This window comes from Pseudophryne corroboree, chromosome 12 (genome assembly GCF_028390025.1).
Source record: "Pseudophryne corroboree isolate aPseCor3 chromosome 12, aPseCor3.hap2, whole genome shotgun sequence".
Lineage (NCBI taxonomy): Eukaryota > Metazoa > Chordata > Amphibia > Anura > Myobatrachidae > Pseudophryne > Pseudophryne corroboree.
In genome coordinates this window covers 167,714,361-167,741,272 of record NC_086455.1, presented here as the reverse complement: position 1 = coordinate 167,741,272, position 26,912 = coordinate 167,714,361, and the positions used below count along the sequence as shown (strand labels likewise).

Genomic DNA, 26,912 nt, shown 5'->3' with positions numbered 1-26,912 from the left:
GTCGGACGGACTGCCTGCCGTGTGCCGACACAGAGGTAGCCACAGCCGTGAACTACCGCACTGTACACTGGTTGATAAAGAGATAGTAGTATACTCGTAACAATTAGGATGACACTATGACGGTATAAAGAATGAAAAAAAAAACCACGGTTAGGTGGTAGGTATATAATAATAAATAATACAATTCTGGTCGGACGGACTGCCTGCCGTGTGCCGACACAGAGGTAGCCACAGCCGTGAACTACCGCACTGTACACTGGTTGATAAAGAGATAGTAGTATACTCGTAACAATTAGGATGACACTATGACGGTATAAAGAATGAAAAAAAAACCACGGTTAGGTGGTAGGTATATAATAATAAATAATACAATTCTGGTCGGACGGACTGCCTGCCGTGTGCCGACACAGAGGTAGCCACAGCCGTGAACTACCGCACTGTACTGTGTCTGCTGCTAATATAGACTGGTTGATATTTAAAGAGATATTAGTAGTATACAACAATACTATACTGGTGGTCAGGCACTGGTCACCACTCCTGCAGCAAAAGTGTGCACTGTTAATTAATATAATTGTACTCCTGGCTCCTGCTAACAACCTGCAGTGCTCCCCAGTCTCCCCCACAATTAATTATAAGCTTTTAATTTATACATTGATGACTGTGCAGCACACTGGGCTGAGCTGAGTGCACACAGACTGAGTCACACTGTGTGACTGACTGTGCTGTGTATCGTTTTTTTTTTACAGGCAGAGAACGGATATAGCAGAGAGAAGTGAACGGATATATTATATTAAATAAAAGTTAACTAGCAACTGCACTGGTCACTGACTGTGGTAAACTAACTCTGTCTGCGACTCTGCACAATCTCTCTCTCTCTATCTAATCTATCTCTATTCTAATGGAGAGGACGCCAGACACGTCCTCTCCCTATCAATCTCAATGCACGAGTGAAAATGGCGGCGACGCGCGGCTCCTTATATAGAATCCGAGTCTCGCGATAGAATCCGAGCCTCGCGAGAATCCGACAGCGTCATGATGACGTTCGGGCGCGCTCGGGTTAACCGAGCAAGGCGGGAAGATCCGAGTCGCTCGGACCCGTGAAAAAAAACATGAAGTTCGGGCGGGTTCGGATTCCGAGGAACCGAACCCGCTCATCTCTACTTTCAACTCCACAGATTTTCTATTGGGTTGAGGTCTGGAGACTGGCTAGGCCACTCCGGGACCTTGAAATGCTTCTTATGGAGCCACTCCTTAGTTGCCAGGGTGGTGTGTTTGTGGTCATTGTCATGCTGGAAGACCCAGCCACATTCCATCTTCAATGTTCTTACTGAGGGAAGGAGGTTTTTGCCGAAAATCTCACGATACATCTCCTTAATACAGATTAGTCGTCCTGTCCCCTTTGCAGAATAGCAGCCCCAAAGCATGATGTTTCCACCCCCATGCTTCACAGTGGGTATGGTGTTCTTGGGATGCCATTCATCATTCTTCTCCCTCCAAACACGGCGAGTGGAGTTTATACCAAAAAGTTCGATTTTGTTCTCATCTGACCACATTACATTCTCCCAATCCTCCTCTGGATCATCCAGATGGTCACTGGCAAACTTTAGACGGGCCTGGACATGTCATGGCTTCAGCAGGAGGAAATGCAAAACAAAGGGAAAAAAAGAAGACCCTTGGTTGGTGCACTCTTAGAAAACAGACATATGTCGGTGTATATGATAAAAGATAAAATATAACTTTTATTGGTAAAATTAGAAAATAATCCCTCAATATAAGCAAAAAAACAAAAAAACGTGATTAATAAGCAAATTTACTGATCAGTATAAAAGGCAGGCGGCAGCGACGACGGAAATTTGTTCCAGGTGTAAAGTCCTAAATAGAAATATTATGCGCAACCAATGGTACCGCACTAACACAGATGTACTGTTTATAGAAATAAGTAGGATAACAACAACCTAGTTATCCAACAATGTATAATAAAGAATGTTCATGTAACCCATCAAGATAATTAAGGGAAAGATGTAGTAGCAAATTAGGGTATTTTGCGCAACTAGTGGTTACGCACTAACATAGGTGTACCGTTTGTAGGGTTCAGTGAGGTAACATCCCTGGCTGTCCAACAATATGTGGTATGGAATGTTCGTATAAACCACCAAGATGATTATGAGAAGGAGATATAGTAACAGGTTGAATCTGCTGTCAATGTTAGACCAGAGTGTCCCTATATCTCCCGCCTACTAAACCGTGTATTCCCAGGTGGTCTCCCACCTGGTACTGACACGGCCCTACACTGTATAGCTTCCAAGATCAGACGAGGTTTGGCACATGCAGTATGGTATGATAGTAGGTTACAGGAATCCAAAAGGTCTCCTCTCTGAAACCATTGATGAGAGTTTGTGAAGAGATGGAGAGGAGAAGAATAGGAGCGGGATCTGCTGTTGGTGTTAGGCAGTGTGATAGGCCTACCAGTTGAGAAACTGCCGTAGGTAACACTGGATAACCAATGAGAGTCCCTCAAAAGAAATGAGGATTGTATATTGATGGACACTGTTGGCGGTAAAGGAGAGAACAACACTCACATATAGCCTACTGATCAGAGATGGTATAGGTAATGCAGGATCTTCAACTGGATAAGTACACCTGTAGGTAGTGAGCTATCAATAGGCAGATGGTATGCTATTCCCAAATATTCTTTATGAGAGGGTTAGAACGAACTCTAGACATATGGTCGCAGGGGCATGAAGTCCCAAAGGGGACAAATTTATGCATATGTTTTATCACAAGTTGCTGAAAAAAGGGGGTATATACCACATGCCAAGATTCTGCAAACAGAAATTGTCAGCAAAAACATCTGTGAAATAAGCGGTAGGCCATTACTTTAGTGCCCACCGAGTCAGGCAGCAGCCCAATTCAAATCACCACTGAGTTGTAGTATATAAAAAGGTTACACTGTTTATTGCTGGCTCAATCCGGTGCCTAAAAATAAAATATATAAAAAAAAGGGCTGCTGTTTACAAGTCTCAAATCCTAAAATTGATATTAATGCACACAGTTGTGGGCTGAAGCCACCGCAGAGTAAATTGGTACAAGGTATAGTTACTCTGTATAAACGAAATGTTTGACCTTTCGGGAGTTGCAGGATTTTAATCCATGACGACGTAGTGTGTTACTAATGGTAACCTTTGTGACTGTGGTCCCAGCTCTCTTGAGGTCATTGACCAGTTCCCCCCGTGTAGTTCTTGGCTGATTCCTCACCGTTCTCAAGGTCATTGATACCCCACGAGGTGAGATCTTGCATGGAGCCCCAGGTCGAGGGAGATTGTCAGTGATCTTGTATTTCTTACATTATTTAATGATTGCGCCAACAGTTGATCTCTTCTCACCAAGCTGCTTGCCTATTATTGGTAGCTCATCCCAGCCTTGTGCAGCTCTACAATTTTGCCCCCGGTGTCCTTAGACAGCTCTCTGGTCTTGGCCATGGTGGAGAGGTAGCAGTCTGACTGTTTGACCTGGTTATCTGTATAAAAGACACCTGTCCACACCCTCAAACAGGTGCCACTAATACAGGTAACGAGTGGAGGATAGAAGAGCTTCTTAAAGAAGAAGTAACAGGTCTGTGAGAGCCCGAAATCTTGCTGCTTGGTAGGTGTCCAAATATTTATTTTCCACAAGAATATACAAGTAAATTGTTTAAATATCGTACAATGGCCCTCATTCCGAGTTGTTCGCTCGGTAAAAATCTTCGCATCGCAGTGATTTTCCGCTTAATGCGCATGCGCAATGTCCGCACTGCGACTGCGCCAAGTAAATTTGCTATGCACTTAGTAATTTTACTCACGGCTTTTTCATCGGTCTGGCGATCGTAATGTGATTGACAGGAAATGGGTGTTACTGGGCGGAAACAGGCCGTTTTATGGGCGTGTGGGAAAAAACGCTACCGTTTCCGGAAAAAACGCAGGAGTGGCCGGAGAAACGGAGGAGTGTCTGGGCGAATGCTGGGAGTGTTTGTGACGTCAAACCAGGAACGACAAGCACTGAACTGATCGCAGATGCCGAGTAAGTCTGAAGCTACTCAGAAACTGCTACGAGGTGTGTAATCGCAATATTGCGAATACTTCGTTCGCAATTTTAAGATGCTAAGATTCACTCCCAGTAGGCGGCGGCTTAGCGTGAGCAACTCTGCTAAAATCGCCTTGCGAGCGAACAACTCGGAATGACCTCCCATGTGATTTCCTGTTTTTTTTTTTTTTTTCAGATTCTGTCTCTCACAGTTGAAGTGTACCTATGATGGAAATTACAGACCTCTCTCATCTTTTTAAGTGGGTCAACTTGCACAATCGGTGGCTGTCCAAATACTTTTTTGCCCCCACTGGTATATATACTGTAGCTCTGCAAGGCCACCATATGCTTCTCTGTTTTGGGCTGGCTGAGTCACATTGGCATGAACACACCCGCTTCTCTGTTTTGGGCAGGCTGAGTCACGTTGGCATGAACATACCCTGTGTGTGGCCTACAGTTGCACATACCCTCCCTTCCGCAGTCAAGCCTTTCTAAGCATAATGAGCTGTAAGTGGAAAGTGCAACTGATGCTGTGTATGGAAGGAAGTGTAATGATTTCTGTGCAGCATGAAAATGCATTGTTTACACGCACAGTCGCACGCAAAGAAGTACTGTTACCTGTTACGTCCAATGTCAGCCCCTGAGAGGTGTATATTGTATTAAAACTAGTGCAGTAAATCCTGTGAGACGTTATAACCACTAGAAGAACAAGAATTTTAAATTTGGAAATTAACATTTTCTACATTAAAAAACAGTATACAGTACACAGACCTTACCCTCTCCTTCCAGTATACAGTACACTTACCTTACCCTCTTCTTCCAGTATACAGTACACTTACCTCGCCCTCTCCTTCCAGTATACAGTATACTTACCTCACCCTCTCCTTCCAGTATACAGTACACAGACCTTACCCTCTCCTTCCAGTATACAGTACACTTACCTCACCCTCTCCTTCCAGTATACAGTATACTTACCTCACCCTCTCCTTCCAGTATACAGTACACAGACCTTACCCTCTCCTTCCAGTATACAGTACACTTACCTTACCCTCTCCTTTCAGTATACAGTACACTTACCTCACCCTCTCCTTCCAGTATACAGTACACTTACCTCACCCTCTCCTTCCAGTATACAGTACACTTACCTTACCCTCTCCTTCCAGTATACAGTACACTTACCTTACCCTCTCCTTCCAGTATACAGTACACTTACCTTACCCTCTCCTTCCAGTATACAGTACACTTACCTTACCCTCTCCTTCCAGTATACAGTATACTTACCTCACCCTCTCCTTCCAGTATACAGTACACAGTACACTTACCTTACCCTCTCCTTCCAGTATACAGTGCACTTACCTTACCCTCTCCTTCCAGTATACAGTACACTTACCTTACCCTCTCCTTCCAGTATACAGTACACTTACCTTACCCTCTCCTTCCAGTATACAGTACACTTACCTTACCCTCTCCTTCCAGTATACAGTATACTTACCTCACCCTCTCCTTCCAGTATACAGTACACAGTACACTTACCTTACCCTCTCCTTCCAGTATACAGTACACTTACCTTACCCTCTCCTTCCAGTATACAGTATACTTACCTCACCCTCTCCTTCCAGTATACAGTACACAGACCTTACCCTCTCCTTCCAGTATACAGTACACTTACCTCACCCTCTCCTTCCAGTATACAGTATACTTACCTCACCCTCTCCTTCCAGTATACAGTACACAGACCTTACCCTCTCCTTCCAGTATACAGTACACTTACCTTACCCTCTCCTTTCAGTATACAGTACACTTACCTCACCCTCTCCTTCCAGTATACAGTACACTTACCTCACCCTCTCCTTCCAGTATACAGTACACTTACCTTACCCTCTCCTTCCAGTATACAGTACACTTACCTTACCCTCTCCTTCCAGTATACAGTACACTTACCTTACCCTCTCCTTCCAGTATACAGTACACTTACCTTACCCTCTCCTTCCAGTATACAGTATACTTACCTCACCCTCTCCTTCCAGTATACAGTACACAGTACACTTACCTTACCCTCTCCTTCCAGTATACAGTGCACTTACCTTACCCTCTCCTTCCAGTATACAGTACACTTACCTTACCCTCTCCTTCCAGTATACAGTACACTTACCTTACCCTCTCCTTCCAGTATACAGTACACTTACCTTACCCTCTCCTTCCAGTATACAGTATACTTACCTCACCCTCTCCTTCCAGTATACAGTACACAGTACACTTACCTTACCCTCTCCTTCCAGTATACAGTACACTTACCTTACCCTCTCCTTCCAGTATACAGTATACTTACCTCACCCTCTCCTTCCAGTATACAGTACACAGTACACTTACCTTACCCTCTCCTTCCAGTATACAGTACACTTACCTTACCCTCTCCTTCCAGTATACAGTACACTTACCTTACCCTCTCCTTCCAGTATACAGTACACTTACCTTACCCTCTCCTTCCAGTATACAGTACACTTACCTTACCCTCTCCTTCATTCCCGCAGCTTCCAGGTGCTGTTTGCCACTGTGAGCAGAAAGGTGCTGGGATTATTATGCAGAAGATGCTGTATTTATACCTCAACTGCAGAACGTAACGCTACTGTATAAGCAGCGGCTTCTGGTAGCTTTAGTCGTATATAGAAATCTGGAACATGTACAGCAGTTATATTGCAGTAACTAATCAATTAACACAACAGTGGCTGGGAAGTCATTTAAACCTACTGTAAAATGCAAACACAGAGATATCGTCAGAGCTTGTCCTGATATTACAAATCTGTACACAGCTGTTGGATAAAGGCTTTTACAGCACAACATGTCTTCATTTAAACCGTCCTAATATGTTTTCACAAGGTATATCCTTTCATGGTAAGCATGCAATGGAGAAAGTGAAACCATGCGGCAGCAATCGCAGTCCAGGGCCAAAACTAGGATTCCGACATTAGGATTTTCAACACCCCCTAAGGTTTCGAAACTAGGATCTTCAAACCCCCCCCCAGCATGCTAGTCGCAGCACTGCATTGCAAAGAAGAGATTTTAAAACAGTAGCCAGCGTATGAGAGATCCCAGTTACTGGAGATCACCCGCACAGCGTCGGAGCCAGCTGCGGGCAGACAGGTGGGTCAGCGACACTGCCCTGGGAGCCATCTGTTGTCTCACTGGAGCAGCACAACACTGCCAGTAAAAAACAAAACAAAAAAAATGCTCCTTTTTAACCAGGGCCTTCTTAACGGCAGTGTAGGCCCCTGGGCACAGCAATGCATTGGGCCCCCTACCCATCCTCCAGCGGCAGGGGTGGGGTGTGCTATCAGTGGCAGCTTTGATGTCCCGCGGGCGGTAGGGGGTGTTCTATCTTCCACTCAGCATGTAGGACCTGGAGCAGTAATTTCTTCTAATTGCTCCTTTACTGCACAGATGGGGTGGGAGGGAGAACACTAAACTGTAGAAGAGGGCATTGGGCTGAATGAAGGCGCCCTGGTACATGACTTCCAGGGTGGTAGGGGATGTTTAATACGCAGGGGAGGGGTGGATAGTGGAGTGGGCTTAATATTTATCATTTTCTCGTGGGAGGGCATCTTCCTTGACTGCAGATATCTCACGTTCCTGAAAATATATTTCTCAGCTTTGAATGGGATAAAAAACTAGAGAGTCCCACCTTTCAGAAGGTTCTAGGGACTTGGGGATCAGAGGTCAGGAGCCAGAGCAATCCTCCAATGAATATATAAAACTGTATACCAGGCGCGTGGAGCTGGAGCAGGGACTAGCTTCTGGAAGGCTGATATCTCTGGTTCTGGGCATAGTAGAGACAAGCAGCTAGTGTCCAGAAAAAGGGGAAAGTTCCAGCTTTTGGATTATACCCTCAGAAAAACTCTGTGTCAGACAGAACCTGAGATATCTGACTGGGAAGAGCAATTAACAGGCTCAGATGGGGACCACTGCTTTCACGTTGGATATCTCCGGTTCCCCAAGGCCGATTTTCAAAAATCTGGTACCCCTGGAAAGAGGGGACCCTCAGCTATCAGTCTAGGGCACTTATACTCCCGGGGCCCTTGGGCAAGAGCCCATTGAGCCCATAAGAAAAGACGGCCCTGTCTTTAACTCCTCTGCACCCCCTCAAATCCTGCGGCCGAGGCGCATGCCCCCTTAGCCCCACCCCCTAGTTGCGGCCTTGCAAAGTCTGAAGCCCACCCCGGGAGGCCCAGTGAGATGCTAACAGTATCTCAGGGCTGCAGTCGCCTCTGCCTGATTGACAGGCAGAGGTAAACGCGGGGTGGGAGGGGGCGTGCCAACGGCGTTAGAATGCTGTTGGAGAGGCACGGTCCGGACAACGCAGTCATATCCGGACCGTTGCGGGGTTAGCCACGGCTGCTGCGTGACATCACACGCAGCCGCTGTGACCCAGGACGCGGGTAGCCGTCTGCCAGCACAGCTAGGCTGCGCAGGCAGGGAGGTACTCAGCGGGTGCAAAAGCATCACCGCCGTGCGATGCTTTTGCACCCTTGCGAGGGGGAGGGGTCCTGACATGCGGAGCATTCCCCCACTTGTCTGAGTAACTGATCGTACCCCCATAGTGCAACAACTTCTTATCCAGGGTCATATTTCATAAACAATTATGCACTTACAGAAAAGTTCAAATCAGAAGAAAGATGATAGAATAATATGTGGTTGGGGGACTTGGATCTCCTAATAAGGCCCTCTGTTAGGGGATTCAAGTCCCCCAACCACATACTGTATTATTCAGCTTCAATTGCAAAATCACTTATCGGCTGATTATCGGGGTCTGCACAGGAGCTGCAAACGCATTGCACGTGCGCAAACAGCAATTTTCAACTCTTCTGTGATCGCAGCTTGCTGGGATGATTGACAGGTTGTGTCCGTTTGTGGGCGTACACATGGCTTTTGCGGGAAGTGGTGGAGAAAACGCAGGCGTATCATGGCTGATTTCGGGGGGCGTGCATCTGACATCAGCTGCGATTGCTGCGACTTAAAACATGGCGCTCGGTGCGACTACATTTATTTATTCTGAGTAGCACTGGGTCAACAGCAACTCTCAATGGTGATCGATATTCGCAATGCATTCGCAATTTTACGGCTGTATTTGCAGAATTGTGAACGCATCGGCGGAAGGCTACGTCTGTGCTGGACGGACTTTTAACATGCCGGGCGGCTCTTGCTGTACGATTCTCAGCAGTTGTTGTTCTTCTGATACAATCGCAGAACTGCACCTGAAACTGAATGAGGTCCTGAGATCAAAGATCTACAGCACAACAAATGGTAAAATAATGGATAGATGCACAAAACTATTACACGATATCCATATTGCACTGTCATTCTGATCAGCTGGATAATATACAGTATAACTGGTACATAAGTAACAAGACAAAACAAGACAAAACAACAAAAAGTGAATTTCAGCGCAGGGCCGGCAACAGAAATATTGGGGCCCAGTATACTGATATCTCTGCCGTACCGGGAGCAATATATAATTATTTACACTGATGGTGAAATGCAGCCGCCGTTGCCTGCTGCCTGGACCTTGAGGCCCCTCACAACGACGGGGCCCGGGACGGGTGTTCCCTTTGACGCCCTCCCGTCGCCGGGCCTCTTTCAGCGTCACAACATTTACAAAAACTATAGTTATCATTATTATAAATATCTCTTAAACAGGAATTCCTTATTGCAATTTTTACCTAACATTGGAGAGATTTATAAATTGTGCCTATTTCCCAGTACCGCCCCCAGGGGAAAATGTACCAAACCTTCGTAAAAGGACAGATGGAGTCTATGATGTGTTGGCTACAGTGAGGGCAGGTAGAAAGCCTGGCTGGGCCTTGGTACTTTTCATGGGGTGTGGCCTAATCACAGGAGGCGTGGCCATGCACACATAGAAAGAATACAAAAAACATTGTATTTTAGGTGGCTCCCTGGCAATACAACAACCCAGTACATGGCAGTGTGTGCTGGGCTAAGGAGAAGAGCTGCAGCTGCTGCTTGGTAAGTGGGTGGGGGGGCTGGGCCCCCACTGGGCCCTTCCATCAGGCCTGGGTAACTACTACCCTTCCCCCCCTCTCGGTGCCACTGCCCATAGTACCCAATCCTTTTATAGAATGCACCACATAAATGATAGTTAGAAGCTGTTAGTACTTATCCTTTAAGGTTCCACACATGTCACACTAAACCCTTTGTCATAATGATATTATGGTCCCATCCAAAATAAAGAGCAAGGAATACACATCATTGTCCTGTGGCAAAGGATCAAGAACGCAACGCAACTTCCAGCAACAGATCTGACCTCAGTATACTGTATGCCATGTATTACAGAGCTATAACGCTGAAACATCTGGTTCTGACGTTTATACAAATCTATATACCTCAGGGCAGTACGGAGGGTGTAATGGTTAGCATTACTGCCTCACAGCACTGAGGTCATGGGTTCAATTCCCACCATGCCCCTAACTGTGCAGAATTTGTATATTCTCCTCGTACTTGTGTGGGTTTCCTCCGGGTACTCCGGTTTCCTCCCACAATCCAAATATATACTGGTAGGTTAATTGGCTCCCAACAAAATTACCCTAGGCATGAATGTGTGTGTGTGTACATGTGGTAGGGAATATAGAGTGTAAGCTCCACTGGGGCAGGGACTGATGTGAATGAGCAAATATTCTAAGTAAAGCGCTGCGGAATATGTGTGCGCTATATATATAACTGGTAATAATAAATAATAAATATACCTGGGCAACCCAAACAATTTCTAGATGACTTTTCTGCCTGGCTCCCTCACTTCTTATCCTCTGACATCTCCACCATCATCATGGGAGATTTCAATATTGCTATTGATAGTCCAAAATCTGCTGCTCATGCCTCCAATCTACTCTCTCTAACCTCCTCTCCCGGCCTCTCACAATGGGCTGACTCCTCCTCTACTCATCAGGAGGGCCACTGCCTTGTTCTAGTATTCACCAGACTATGCTCCGTTTCTGAACTCACTAACACTCCTTTCCCACTCTCAGATCACAACCTTATCACCTGCATGCTCTCCTCTAATACTTCAAACTCAGTGCTGCTGACATCCTCCAATCCTCCTCAAACCTGCAGAAATATGAATGCAATTAATCTTCAAGAACTTTCCACCTCACTCCAACAACTACTTTCACCTATTTCTGCATTCACTTCTGCTGAGATGGCTGTATCACACCTGAACCAGACTCTAGAGATATCTCTTGACGAAGTGGCTCCAACTACCCATCACACTCCACGTAGGCCCAGATGTCAACTGTGGCACTCTAAAGTAACCAGACACCTACAAAAACTGTCACGTAAAGTTGAATGCCAGTGGCGTAAATCTCGTATTCCAAGTGACTTCCTCACATATAAAACTGTCTACCACTCTTATCGGAATGCTCTGGACACTGCCAAACAAACATATTTCCAAACTCTCATCTTTGCTTAAGCCTCTAACCCCAAACGACTTTTTAATACATTTAAATCACTTCTCAACTCTCCTTCTTCCAACCCGCCAGCCACTATCAAGGCGCAAGATCTTGCTTCCTACTTCAAGGACAAGATTGATAAGATCCAAGATGAAATTGTATGCTCTTCCTCAACCAGTGACCTGCTCAATTCCTTACCTGAACCCTCTGGCACTTTCTCTTCATTTGATCCCACAACTGAAGATGAAGTGTCAACACTCTTCTCATCCTGCTACTCTACTACCTCTCCTCTTGATCCTATACCCTCACAAATAAGTAAAGCTCTGTCTCCTGTGCTCATCCCAACCTTAACTAAAATCTGTAATCTCTCTCTCTCTCTACTGGTATCTTTCCTTCACTGTTCAAGCATGCAGTGATTACTCCCATTCTGAAAAAAAACGAAATTCTGACCATAACTACTTGAGAAACTTGTCTACACTCGCCTCACACACTTTCATAACTCATACAACTTATTGGAGCCACATCAATCAGGCTTTCGCTCCCAACACTCCACAGAGACAGCACTGACTAAAGTAGTGAATGATCTGGTCACTGCGAAGTCTAAAGGCCATTGCTCACTACTTATTCTTCTAGATCTCTCTGCTGCTTTTGAGACTGTTGACCACTCTCTTCTCATACAAACACTGCAATCCCTAGGTCTTCAGGACACAGCCCTTTCTTGGTTCCTATTCTACTTATCTAATCGCTCTTCCAGTATTTGTTTCTCTGAATCCACTTCCTCTTCGCTACCTCTATCAGTTGGAGTACCGCAAGGCTCAGTCTTAAGTCCTCTGCTTTTCTCTATCTATACCTCATCTCTTGGGAAATGAATCAGCTCTTTTGGATTTCAGTATCATCTGTACGCAGATTATACTCAAATCTACCTATCCTCCCATGATTTGTCTCTATCTGTATTGGGCCGGGTCACTGAATGCCTCTCTGCCATTTCATCTTGGATGTCATCTCGCCACCTCAAACTTTGGGGTCTATTCATGAAGCAGTGAAAAAGTGTGGGGAAGTAAGGCAGTGGAGAAGTTGCCCATGGCAACCAGTCATCTTTGAAGTAACAGTTATAATTTACTTACTATACAATTGTACTGAGCAGCTGATTGGTTGCCATGGGCAACTTCTTCACAGGTTCACTTCTCCACTCGTTTCACTGCTTCATGATAGACCCCTTAATATTTCCAAAACAGACTTAATTATATTTCCGAAAAAGGGGAGACTTAATTATATTTCCACCAGCTAATAGCAGTTACCAACCTGATATTTCTATCACTGTTGAGAACTCTACAATCAACCCTACCCCGCAAGCTCACTGCCTAGGTGTCATTCTTGTCTCTGAACTGTCCTTTGTTCCCCACATTCAATCTGTCTCAAACTCATGTTACATGCGTCTAAGAAATATATCCAAAATACGACCATACCTAACACAAGACACTGCTAAAACTCTAATCCATGCACTCTTCATCTCCTGCATTGATTATTCCAATAGTCTTCTTACTGGTCTTACTAAGAAGAGACTCTCACCACTACAATCCATTCTGAATGCAGCTGCGAGGCTAATCTTCCTCGCTAGACGTTCATCGTTTGCAGACCCACTTTGTCTGTCCCTTCATTGGTTACCTGTATTCTACCGTATTCAATATAAAATACTGTTACTTACACACAAGGCTATTAACCAAACTACACCCATATACATCTCTTCACTCATCTCATAATATCTCCCAACCCGACCTCTCCGATCTTCACAAGATCTGCGTCTCTCATCCACACTTATTACTCGCTCCCATGCACGATTACAGGACTTTCTTCGGACTGCCCTACCACGTAAAATAAGACTCTCCTCTAGTCTCCAAACCTTCAAGCGTTCCCTAAAAATTCACCTATTCAGACAAGCTTATCAAATTCCAGAACCGCTCACATAACCTTCATAGCTTTCCTATCCAATTATATCCCCACAGTACAGTCCACACATATACTCACATTTTCTTTCTTCACGCTCCCGTCCTACTGACCCTGGTTCATCACCAAGAACCTTTACATTCTGGTGGACAACTATGCAATAGATAGCACCTATCCTTGTGTATCAATGTCTATTTCCCCATAGATTGTAAGCTTGCAAGCAGGGCCCTCCTACCTCTATGACTGTTTGTTATCACCCAGTTTTGTTATATCATTGTGTCCAGTTGTACGAAATTTGCTGCGCTATATAAGAAACTGTTAATAAATAAATAAATATACAATATATTCTGAACCTGGAAAATATACATACAGTAGGTTTGCAGCTGCTGCAAAATACTTCATTGCAATCAGTTAACACGCATGTGCGCAGTTTGTATTATGCAAACATATAACACGCATGTGATTGCCGTGCAGGACGTGTGCTTTATATATGGGTCTGGATTTTTTATGCCTGATCTGGCAGCCCTAACAATACCTGGCTTCTAATCCTCGGTTTATTTGGTTTGCAGGCAGAACGCTTCCCCGCGGGCTAGAAATAAAATCATCCGACTTTTGTGAGAGTGTCCTGCACTATGAGAGGTCAGTGTCAACTGCGGAGCACTTAGCTGCATGGATGAGCACGACAAGCAAATGTTTATTTCAATTGTGGCAAATGCCATTCATGGGCCACTCGCTTCATCCTGAAGGATATATGTCTACATGACATCCCAGCAAGAGGAAAAGCCAGGGCTGTGCTGGCTTAGAAATGCATTAAAATAGCAACGTGCTTTCTCTCCAGCCGCAGCAGCAGGTTACTATATACAATATATAAATACAATACAGAATTTTTAAAACCTTACTGGTACTTTAAACAAAAACAATCCCCCATTGCAGCTGGGATTAGAGTATTGATAGAGCTACAATGTGTATTTAGTGAAAAGGGAGGTGATATTGGGAGAGATAAATTACGCTTTAATTTGTTTTGTATTTAAAAAAAAAAGATAAATGTCTGTTTGATAAATGTCTGAGGACGGCGCCATTTCCGCACGCCACAATGCCTGTAAATTATACATATGGTGTGGTATACAAGACCTACAATGGGTAGGCCGACAGTCATTAGATCAACCCTATAAGGTCGACACTGGAAAGGGTCGACGGATTCGAATGGTCGACGTGACAATGTTCGATACACTTTCTTTTTTTCACTTTTGGGGTTAGTGTGGATAGTTTTTCCGTCTGGGACCACCGTTTGTAGAAATGCATTCGATCGCTCGTTGCGCTTCGGGCGTGGTGTCTCACTCGACTCAACACAAGCTTACTAAAGGTTATGATTTGTAACATAGTCAAGGATGGAAAAAGTTCAAAAACATGAAAAAAACCCTCAAAAAACATGCGTCAACCACTTATGTGTCGACTATTGTCATGTTGACCATTTAAACCTGTTGAACTTTTGTCCGTGTCAACCTTTTGTCAAATCGCCCCAATGCCTGTCGACCATACTGTATGGGGTCGAGCTATTAACTGTCGACCTAGACAGTGTCAACCTATAATCCGGATCCCTTTACATACAAATGTCCATCTGTAGGTAACCTGATTATGGATTTAATTAAAAACCTGCAAACATTTTTTTAATTTTTTTATTTTAGCTTTGCTATTTTGGTGTCACCCCCTCAAATGGTATCAAGTGATATTGGGGCAGCTCTCGGAGCGCGGGTCAAGCCCCCAGCGTGCCGAAATATGGGGGCGTGACATGCAGCCACAACCCCAAATGTCATACACTAGTGGGCGTGGCATAATGAGCACAAAACTATGCCCCCTTTCGCAAGCGTGTGCCAAGAAGATGTACGATGAGGGTGACAGAGTGAGTAGGTGCAAGCCACTGATTGGAAGACGTTTAGAGTTGGATGTACTAAAAGGAAATGCGGGCAAAAATGTTTTCAGAAGATGGCGTTACCCAATAGAAGCCTATGGGCTTCTCTTCGCGTTTCCCCCTGAGAGGGATCCCGTCGGATCCCTCCCAGCACTTCAGGCGGCCACTATATCACAGAAGGACTTCCTGGTCCTAAGCCCAGAAGTTCTTCTATCGCACGGGACCGATTTTATCGGGAGAGCTGTCCATTGAGCATTTCTAGCATATTGGGAGCATATTGGGTACAAATTGGGAGCATATTGGGTACATATTGGGTACATATTGGGTACATATTGGGAGCATATTGGGAGCATATTGGGTACATACCGCGTTATTAATAGAGATGAGCGGGTTCGGTTTCTCTGAATCCGAACCAGCACGAACTTCATGTTTTTTTTCACGGGTCCGAGCGACTTGGATCTTCCCGCCTTGCTCGGTTAACCCGAGCGCGCCCGAACGTCATCATGACGCTGTCGGATTCTCGCGAGACTCGGATTCTATATAAGGAGCCGCGCGTCGCCGCCATTTTCACACGTGCATTGAGATTGATAGGGAGAGGACGTGGCTGGCGTCCTCTCCATTTAGATTAGGAGAGAGAGAGAGATTGACCTGAGGCTGATACTGTAGAAGAGAGTGCAGAGTTTAGTGACTGACCACAGTGACCACCAGCAGTGCAGTTGTTTTATTTAATATATCCGTTCTCTGCCTGAAAAAAACGGTACACACAGTGACTCAGTCACATACCATATCTGTGTGCACTGCTCAGCCCAGTGTGCTGCATGCCTGCATCATCTATGTATATATTATATATCTGACTGTGCTCAGCTCACACAGCTTATAATTGTGGGGGAGACTGGGGAGCACTGCAGTGCCAGTTATAGGTTATAGCAGGAGCCAGGAGTACAAGACAGTCACATACCATATCTGTGTGCACTGCTCAGCCCAGTGTGCTGCATCATCTATGTATATATTATATATCTGACTGTGCTCAGCTCACACAGCTTATAATTGTGGGGGAGACTGGGGAGCACTGCAGTGCCAGTTATAGGTTATAGCAGGAGCCAGGAGTACATATTATATTAAAATTAAACAGTGCACACTTTTGCTGCAGGAGTGCCACTGCCAGTGTGACTGACCAGTGACCTGACCACACTGACCACCAGTATAGTTAGTAGTATACTATATTGTGATTGCCTGAAAAAGTTAAACACTCGTCGTGTGACTTCACTTGTGTGGTGTTTTTTTTTTTATTCTATAAAAAACTCATTCTGCTGACAGACAGTGTCCAGCAGGTCCGTCATTATATAATATATATACCTGTCCGGCTGCAGTAGTGATATATATATATTTTTTATATCATTATTTATCATCCAGTCGCAGCAGACACAGTACGGTAGTTCACGGCTGTAGCTACCTCTGTGTCGGCACTCGGCAGTCCATCCATAATTGTATACCACCTACCCGTGGTTTTTTTTTCTTTCTTCTTTATACATACATACTACTACATCTCTTTATCAACCAGTCTATATTAGCAGCAGACACAGTACAGTACGGTAGTTCACGGCTGTGGCTACCTCTGTGTCGGCACTCGGCAGTCCGTCCATAATTGTATACCACCTAACCGTGGTTTTTTTTCTTTCTTCTTTATACATACATATTACGACATCTCTTTATCAACCAGTCTATATTAGCAGCAGACACAGTACAGTACGGTAGTTCACGGCTGTGGCTACCTCTGTGTCGGCACTCGGCAGTCCGTCCATAATTGTATACCACCTAACCGTGGTTTTTTTTTTCTTTCTTCTTCATACATACATACTACGACATCTCTTTATCAACCAGTCTATATTAGCAGCAGACACAGTACAGTACGGTAGTTCACGGCTGTGGCTACCTCTGTGTCGGCACTCGGCAGTCCGTCCATAATTGTATACCACCTAACCGTGGTTTTTTTTTCTTTCTTCTTTATACATACATACTACGACATCTCTTTATCAACCAGTCTATATTAGCAGCAGACACAGTACAGTACGGTAGTTCACGGCTGTGGCTACCTCTGTGTCGGCACTCGGCAGTCCGTCCATAATTGTATGCCACCTAACCGTGGTTTTTTTTTCTTTCTTCTTTATACATACATACTACGACATCTCTTTATCAACCAGTCTATATTAGCAGCAGACACAGTACAGTACGGTAGTTCACGGCTGTGGCTACCTCTGTGTCGGCACTCGGCAGTCCGTCCATAATTGTATACCACCTACCCGTGTTTTTTTTTTCTTTCTTCTTCATACATACATACTACGACATCTCTTTATCAACCAGTCTATATTAGCAGCAGACACAGTACAGTACGGTAGTTCACGGCTGTGGCTACCTCTGTGTCGGCACTCGGCAGTCCGTCCATAATTGTATACCACCTAACCGTGGTTTTTTTTTCTTTCTTCTTCATACATACATACTACTACATCTCTTTATCAACCAGTCTATATTAGCAGCAGACACAGTACAGTACGGTAGTTCACGGCTGTGGCTACCTCTGTGTCGGCACTCGGCAGTCCGTCCATAATTGTATGCCACCTAACCGTGGTTTTTTTTTCTTTCTTCTTTATACATACATACTACGACATCTCTTTATCAACCAGTCTATATTAGCAGCAGACACAGTACAGTACGGTAGTTCACGGCTGTGGCTACCTCTGTGTCGGCACTCGGCAGTCCGTCCATAATTGTATACCACCTACCCGTGTTTTTTTTTTCTTTCTTCTTCATACATACATACTACGACATCTCTTTATCAACCAGTCTATATTAGCAGCAGACACAGTACAGTACGGTAGTTCACGGCTGTGGCTACCTCTGTGTCGGCACTCGGCAGTCCGTCCATAATTGTATACCACCTAACCGTGGTTTTTTTTTCTTTCTTCTTCATACATACATACTACGACATCTCTTTATCAACCAGTCTATATTAGCAGCAGACACAGTACAGTACGGTAGTTCACGGCTGTGGCTACCTCTGTGTCGGCACTCGGCAGTCCGTCCATAATTGTATACTAGTATCCATCCATCTCCATTGTTTACCTGAGGTGCCTTTTAGTTGTGCCTATTAAAATATGGAGAACAAAAATGTTGAGGTTCCAAAATTAGGGAAAGATCAAGATCCACTTCCACCTCGTGCTGAAGCTGCTGCCACTAGTCATGGCCGAGACGATGAAATGCCAGCAACGTCGTCTGCCAAGGCCGATGCCCAATGTCATAGTACAGAGCATGTCAAATCCAAAACACCAAATATCAGTAAAAAAAGGACTCCAAAACCTAAAATAAAATTGTCGGAGGAGAAGCGTAAACTTGCCAATATGCCATTTACCACACGGAGTGGCAAGGAACGGCTGAGGCCCTGGCCTATGTTCATGGCTAGTGGTTCAGCTTCACATGAGGATGGAAGCACTCAGCCTCTCGCTAGAAAAATGAAAAGACTCAAGCTGGCAAAAGCACAGCAAAGAACTGTGCATTCTTCGAAATCCCAAATCCACAAGGAGAGTCCAATTGTGTCGGTTGCGATGCCTGACCTTCCCAACACTGGACGTGAAGAGCATGCGCCTTCCACCATTTGCACGCCCCCTGCAAGTGCTGGAAGGAGCACCCGCAGTCCAGTTCCTGATAGTCAGATTGAAGATGTCAGTGTTGAAGTACACCAGGATGAGGAGGATATGGGTGTTGCTGGCGCTGGGGAGGAAATTGACCAGGAGGATTCTGATGGTGAGGTGGTTTGTTTAAGTCAGGCACCCGGGGAGACACCTGTTGTCGGTGGGAGGAATATGGCCGTTGACATGCCAGGTGAAAATACCAAAAAAATCAGCTCTTCGGTGTGGAGGTATTTCAACAGAAATGCGGACAACAGGTGTCAAGCCGTGTGTTCCCTTTGTCAAGCTGTAATAAGTAGGGGTAAGGACGTTAACCACCTCGGAACATCCTCCCTTATACGTCACCTGCAGCGCATTCATAATAAGACAGTGACAAGTTCAAAAACTTTGGGTGACAGCGGAAGCAGTCCACTGACCAGTAAATCCCTTCCTCTTGTAACCAAGCTCACGCAAACCACCCCACCAACTCCCTCAGTGTCAATTTCCTCCTTCCCCAGGAATGCCAATAGTCCTGCAGGCCATGTCACTGGCAATTCTGACGATTCCTCTCCTGCCTGGGATTCCTCCGATGCATCCTTGCGTGTAACGCCTACTGCTGCTGGCGCTGCTGTTGTTGCTGCTGGGAGTCGATGGCCATCCCAGAGGGGAAGTCGTAAGCCCACTTGTACTACTTCCAGTAAGCAATTGACTGTTCAACAGTCCTTTGCGAGGAAGATGAAATATCACAGCAGTCATCCTGCTGCAAAGCGGATAACTGAGGCCTTGACAACTATGTTGGTGTTAGACGTGCGTCCGGTATCCGCCGTTAGTTCACAGGGAACTAGACAATTTATTGAGGCAGTGTGCCCCCGTTACCAAATACCATCTAGGTTCCACTTCTCTAGGCAGGCGATACCGAGAATGTACACGGACGTCAGAAAAAGACTCACCAGTGTCCTAAAAATGCAGTTGTACCCAATGTCCACTTAACCACGGACATGTGGACAAGTGGAGCAGGGCAGGGTCAGGACTATATGACTGTGACAGCCCACTGGGTAGATGTATGGACTCCCGCCGCAAGAACAGCAGCGGCGGCACCAGTAGCAGCATCTCGCAAACGCCAACTCTTTCCTAGGCAGGCTACGCTTTGTATCACCGGTTTCCAGAATACGCACACAGCTGAAAACCTCTTACGGCAACTGAGGAAGATCATCGCGGAATGGCTTACCCCAATTGGACTCTCCTGTGGATTTGTGGCATCGGACAACGCCAGCAATATTGTGTGTGCATTAAATATGGGCAAATTCCAGCACGTCCCATGTTTTGCACATACCTTGAATTTGGTGGTGCAGAATTATTTAAAAAACGACAGGGGCGTGCAAGAGATGCTGTCGGTGGCCAGAAAAATTGCGGGACACTTTCGGCGTACAGGCACCACGTACAGAAGACTGGAGCACCACCAAAAACTACTGAACCTGCCCTGCCATCATCTGAAGCAAGAAGTGGTAACGAGGTGGAATTCAACCCTCTATATGCTTCAGAGGTTGGAGGAGCAGCAAAAGGCCATTCAAGCCTATACAATTGAGCACGATATAGGAGGTGGAATGCACCTGTCTCAAGCGCAGTGGAGAATGATTTCAACGTTGTGCAAGGTTCTGATGCCCTTTGAACTTGCCACACGTGAAGTCAGTTCAGACACTGCCAGCCTGAGTCAGGTCATTCCCCTCATCAGGCTTTTGCAGAAGAAGCTGGAGACATTGAAGGAGGAGCTAACACGGAGCGATTCCGCTAGGCATGTGGGACTTGTGGATGGAGCCCTTAATTCGCTTAACAAGGATTCACGGGTGGTCAATCTGTTGAAATCAGAGCACTACATTTTGGCCACCGTGCTCGATCCTAGATTTAAAGCCTACCTTGGATCTCTCTTTCCGGCAGACACAAGTCTGCTGGGGTTGAAAGACCTGCTGGTGAGAAAATTGTCAAGTCAAGCGGAACGCGACCTGTCAACATCTCCTCCTTCACATTCTCCCGCAACTGGGGGTGCGAGGAAAAGGCTCAGAATTCCGAGCCCACCCGCTGGCGGTGATGCAGGGCAGTCTGGAGCGACTGCTGATGCTGACATCTGGTCCGGACTGAAGGACCTGACAACGATTACGGACATGTCGTCTACTGTCACTGCATATGATTCTCTCACCATTGAAAGAATGGTGGAGGATTATATGAGTGACCGCATCCAAGTAGGCACGTCACACAGTCCATACTTATACTGGCAGGAAAAAGAGGCAATTTGGAGGCCATTGCACAAACTGGCTTTATTCTACCTAAGTTGCCCTCCCACAAGTGTGTACTCCGAAAGAGTGTTTAGTGCCGCCGCTCACCTTGTCAGCTATCGGCGTACGAGGTTACATCCAGAAAATGTGGAGAAGATGATGTTCATTAAAATGAATTATAATCAATTCCTCCGAGGAGACATTGACCAGCAGCAATTGCCTCCACAAAGTACACAGGGAGCTGAGATGGTGGATTCCAGTGGGGACGAATTGATAATCTGTGAGGAGGGGGATGTACACGGTGATATATCGGAGGGTGATGATGAGGTGGACATCTTGCCTCTGTAGAGCCAGTTTGTGCAAGGAGAGATTAATTGCTTCTTTTTTGGGGGGGGGTCCAAACCAACCCGTCATATCAGTCACAGTCGTGTGGCAGACCCTGTCACTGAAATGATGGGTTGGTTAAAGTGTGCATGTCCTGTTTTGTTTATACAACATAAGGGTGGGTGGGAGGGCCCAAGGACAATTCCATCTTGCACCTCTTTTTTCTTTTATTTTTCTTTGCGTCATGTGCTGTTTGGGGAGGGTTTTTTGGAAGGGACATCCTGCGTGACACTGCAGTGCCACTCCTAAATGGGCCCGGTGTTTGTGTCGGCCACTAGGGTCGCTAATCTTACTCACACAGTCAGCTACCTCATTGCGCCTCTTTTTTTCTTTGCGTCATGTGCTGATTGGGGAGGGTTTTTTGGAAGGGACATCCTGCGTGACACTGCAGTGCCACTCCTAAATGGGCCCGGTGTTTGTGTCGGCCACTAGGGTCGCTAATCTTACTCACACAGTCAGCTACCTCATTGCGCCTCTTTTTTTCTTTGCGTCATGTGCTGATTGGGGAGGTTTTTTTGGAAGGGACATCCTGCGTGACACTGCAGTGCCACTCCTAAATGGGCCCGGTGTTTGTGTCGGCCACTAGGGTCGCTAATCTTACTCACACAGTCAGCTACCTCATTGCGCCTCTTTTTTTCTTTGCGTCATGTGCTGATTGGGGAGGGTTTTTTTGGAAGGGACATCCTGCGTGACACTGCAGTGCCACTCCTAAATGGGCCCGGTGTTTGTGTCGGCCACTAGGGTCGCTAATCTTACTCACACAGTCAGCTACCTCATTGCGCCTCTTTTTTTCTTTGCGTCATGTGCTGATTGGGGAGGGTTTTTTGGAAGGGACATCCTGCGTGACACTGCAGTGCCACTCCTAAATGGGCCCGGTGTTTGTGTCGGCCACTAGGGTCGCTTATCTTACTCACACAGTCAGCTACCTCATTGCGCCTCTTTTTTTCTTTGCGTCATGTGCTGATTGGGGAGGGTTTTTTGGAAGGGACATCCTGCGTGACACTGCAGTGCCACTCCTAAATGGGCCCGGTGTTTGTGTCGGCCACTAGGGTCGCTAATCTTACTCACACAGTCAGCTACCTCATTGCGCCTCTTTTTTTCTTTGCGTCATGTGCTGATTGGGGAGGGTTTTTTGGAAGGGACATCCTGCGTGACACTGCAGTGCCACTCCTAAATGGGCCCGGTGTTTGTGTCGGCCACTAGGGTCGCTTATCTTACTCACACAGTCAGCTACCTCATTGCGCCTCTTTTTTTCTTTGCGTCATGTGCTGATTGGGGAGGGTTTTTTGGAAGGGACATCCTGCGTGACACTGCAGTGCCACTCCTAGATGGGCCAGGTGTTTGTGTCGGCCACTAGTGTCGCTTAGCTTAGTCATCCAGCGACCTTGGTGCAAATTTTAGGACTAAAAATAATATTGTGAGGTGTGAGGTATTCAGAATAGACTGAAAATGAGTGGAAATTATGGTTTTTGAGGTTAATAATAATATGGGATCAAAATGACCCCCAAATTCTATGATTTAAGCTGTTTTTTAGTGTTTTTTTAAAAAAACACCCGAATCCAAAACACACCCGAATCCGACAAAAAAAATTCGGTGAGGTTTTGCCAAAACGCGGTCGAACCCAAAACACGGCCGCGGAACCGAACCCAAAACCAAAACACAAAACCCGAAAAATTTCAGGCGCTCATCTCTAGTTATTAATGCAGGTATGTACCCAATAAAAGGCGGGATGTATCCTGGCCACGGTGTTAAACAGAGCACTGACCTGTTCTGGGCCATAGGGATATATTATTGGAGCCTTTATAAAACCTGAAGCAAAAAAATATCCTTTTGACCCCATGTTTAAAAAATATTTGGGGACTTTTCTACAATACTGCTGCCACCTAATGGACAATTTTACTTACGGGTTCCTTCGTCTGTTACTATTACCGTTTATTTCAATAGCGCTGGCATATTCCGTTGCGCGTTACAATGTGCTAGCAGCTGCTGTTGCTGGCACATCCTATTACCACCACTGCCATAAAGCCAGGGCAGCGCCACACACATGTGAGAGTGAGGGCCAATCACAATCCACAATGAGAGAATGCATTTGCGTGGAGAAGCCCCCCGGGGGGAGGGGCACGGTAACTAATTCCTACAGTAGGTGGCAGCGGAGGTCTCAAAAGGAAAAAAGTTACATATTAACTTTACTATATGCCAACTTTTTGGGCGCTAACTTTTCTGATGTTCAGTTAGTGACACTGAACACCAATAAAACGCAGCAATAAAAGCAGAAGGAACAGCTCGGCGATGCATTATTTGCTTCCTCGGTCTACCAAGCTGTTGTTCCATTTACACCTTCTTAACACACTATTGTTTTACAATGCCTGCAAAACGTTGCCACCGAAAACCGCCTGCATTATTAATGCCTTGTGATTTGTTTTCCTGACGTTATCGGGAGTCCTGAAACCTTTGGGGAGTAAGTTACATTTTAAAAGGATCTTAGATTTACAATAAGACCTCCCGGTTATTTTAAGGGTGATCAAGATTTGTGATGATGCAGAACAATAATACATAGTAGTAGTAACCTAAATGGCTAAATAAATCAGCTTCTAACTGTCATTTCATAGACTGTACTAGATACATGACTAGGAGCTAGATTGGTTGCTGTATTCCATTTCTCCACTTTATCTCTCTGTAAGGCCCAGATTTATCAAACCTTGGAGAGTGATTCATTGCACAGTGATAAAGTACCAGTTAATCAGCTCCTAACTGCCAAGTTACAGGCTGTGTTTGAAAAATGACAGGTAGGAGCTGATTGGCTGGGCCTAGGGCCCTCATTCCGAGTTGATCGCTCGCTAGCTGTTTTTAGCAGCTGTGCAAACGCATAGTCGCCACCCACGGGGGAGCGTATTTTCGCTTTGCAAGTGTGCGATCACATGTGCAGCCGAGCTCTGCAAAAACATTTTGTGCAGTTTCAGAGTAGGTCTGAACTTACTCAGCCGCTGCGATCACTTCAGTGTTTTTGGTGCTGGAATTGACGTCATACACCCGCCCTCCAAACGCCCGGGCATGCCTGCGTTTTCCCTACCACTCCCAGAAAACGGTCAGTTGCCACCCATAAACGCCCTCTTTCTGTCAATCTCCTTGCGATCGGCTGTGCGTATATGGATTCTTTGTTAAATCCATAGCTCAGCAACGATCCGCATTGTACCCGTACAATGTGCGAGCCCATTGCGGTGCATACACATGCGCAGTAGAGACCTGATCGCAGCGGAGCAAAAACCTGCAGCGTGCGATCAACTCGGAATGACCCCCTTTAGCTCTGTGCAATTTATAATTTTCCAAGGTTTGATAAATCTGGGTGCAAGGCTTGGAACCTCTACCCAGAAGGGCAAACACTCCTATGGATTTGTGGTCTCAGACATTGAAAGGTAACTGTGAAAATGTCATTTTTGGTTATAAGGCAACTACATCTATCCATTAATAATACTTAAAACTAAAGGTCGACAGTTTTCTTTGCATTTCAGTAATGCAACAAAAATCACTTTGCACTGAAGTTCTAACTAATGCACAAAATGAATTCTGGATTCACTTTTACACTTTTAGACACTTGAAAGGGTAGTACTGTATGTACAGCTAACTTATGGTCCCTAATCAGGTTTGTTAGCAAACCAAAAAAGCACGCCGATGGGCAAAGCCATGTGCACTGCAGGGGGGGGGGGGGGTAGATGTAACATGTGCAGAGACAGAGCCGGCCATAGGCATAGGCAAACTAGGCAATTGCCTAGGGCATTTGATATGCCTAGGGACATCAGCAGCTTCTGCTGATTAAAATGATATGCGGCATGCCTATATTCTGTGTGTAGCATTTCATATGCAGATACAGCCACAGTCTCACACAGTATATAGGCATTCTGCATATCGTTTTAATCAGCAGAAGCTGCTTGTGCATCCTAGCCACATAGCAATGCAAATAAGATGCATTTTCATTTAAAAAAGTGTGCCCGACGTTAGCATTGAGGCAAGATTTATGAGGACACATCCAAGCAGAGGCAGAGGTCACAGTGTTAGTGGAAGTGTGAGTGCTGTGTGCATGTGAGTGGGTTGGTTGTGCAGTAGTGTTCAGAATATGTGTAAGGAGCATTATGTGTGTCATGTAAAAATGCATCAATAATGTGCAACATATGTGTAAGGGGCACTATGTGTGTCATTATGTGTATAAGGGCATTAATAATGTGTGGCATATGTGTAACAGGGTACTACTGTATGTGTGTCATTATGTGTATAGGGGCACTAGTAATGTACAGCAAATGTGTAGGGGGTACTATGTGTGTCATTATGTGTATAAGGGCATTAATAATGGGCGGCATACAGTATGTGTAAGGGACATTATGTGTAAAAGGGTATTAATAAAGGTTGTCATAATGTGTAAGGCACATTATGTTTATAAGGACTTTAATAAAGTGTCTCATGTGTAAGGGGCATTACTGTGTGGAATTATGTGTATAAATGCATTACTAATGTGTGGCATTATGTGTATAAGGTGCTCTACTATGTGGCGTTGCATATAGAAAGGGCACTACTGTGTCGTCTAATGTGAATAAAAAGCAATAGAGTGTGGTGTAATGTGAATAAGGAGCAATTTAGTGTGATGTAATGTGAATAAGGGGCTCTACTGTGAGGAGTAACGTTTATAAAGTAAAGTGATACTGCTGTGGGATGTAATATGAATTATGGACACTATCGCATGATAAAATGTGAATAAAGTTGCAACACTGTGTGGCGTAATTGGAATTGGGGTTACTATTGTGTGGCCATGCCCCTTGCCAGCAAAAACACACTCCTTTTTGGGCTGTGCGCCAAATGTGCAAACTGTTCCTATTTAAAGTATAGGGGGTACAAACACCAAAATAAGGACTGCTATAGGTGAGGGGTGATGGTGCTGGGAAAGAGGTGCAAGGTCAGAGGCGGAACCAGTGGTTGTGCTAGGGGGCACCAGCCAAAATCTTGCCTAGGGCATCATATTGGTTAGGGCCGGCTCTGTGCAGAGAGAGTTAGATTTGGGTGGGGTGTGTTCAAACTGAAATCTAAATTGCAGTGTAAAAATAAAGAAGCCAGTATTTACCCTGCACAGAAACAATATAACCCACCCAAATCTACATCTCTCTGCACATGTTACATCTGCCCTACCAGCAGGGTTTTGCCCAGTTGTGTGCTTTTTTGGTTTGCTAACAAACCTGAATAACCC

The 26,912-nt window shown here is 45.4% G+C and overlaps 1 pseudogene; it reads right to left on the bottom strand.

Moving 5' to 3' along the window:
* Positions 1 to 2,231: 2,231 nt before the first annotated feature.
* LOC134981802 (5S ribosomal RNA) lies at positions 2,232 to 2,349 on the bottom strand (annotated as a pseudogene).
* Between the last annotated feature and the right edge of the window lie 24,563 nt (positions 2,350 to 26,912).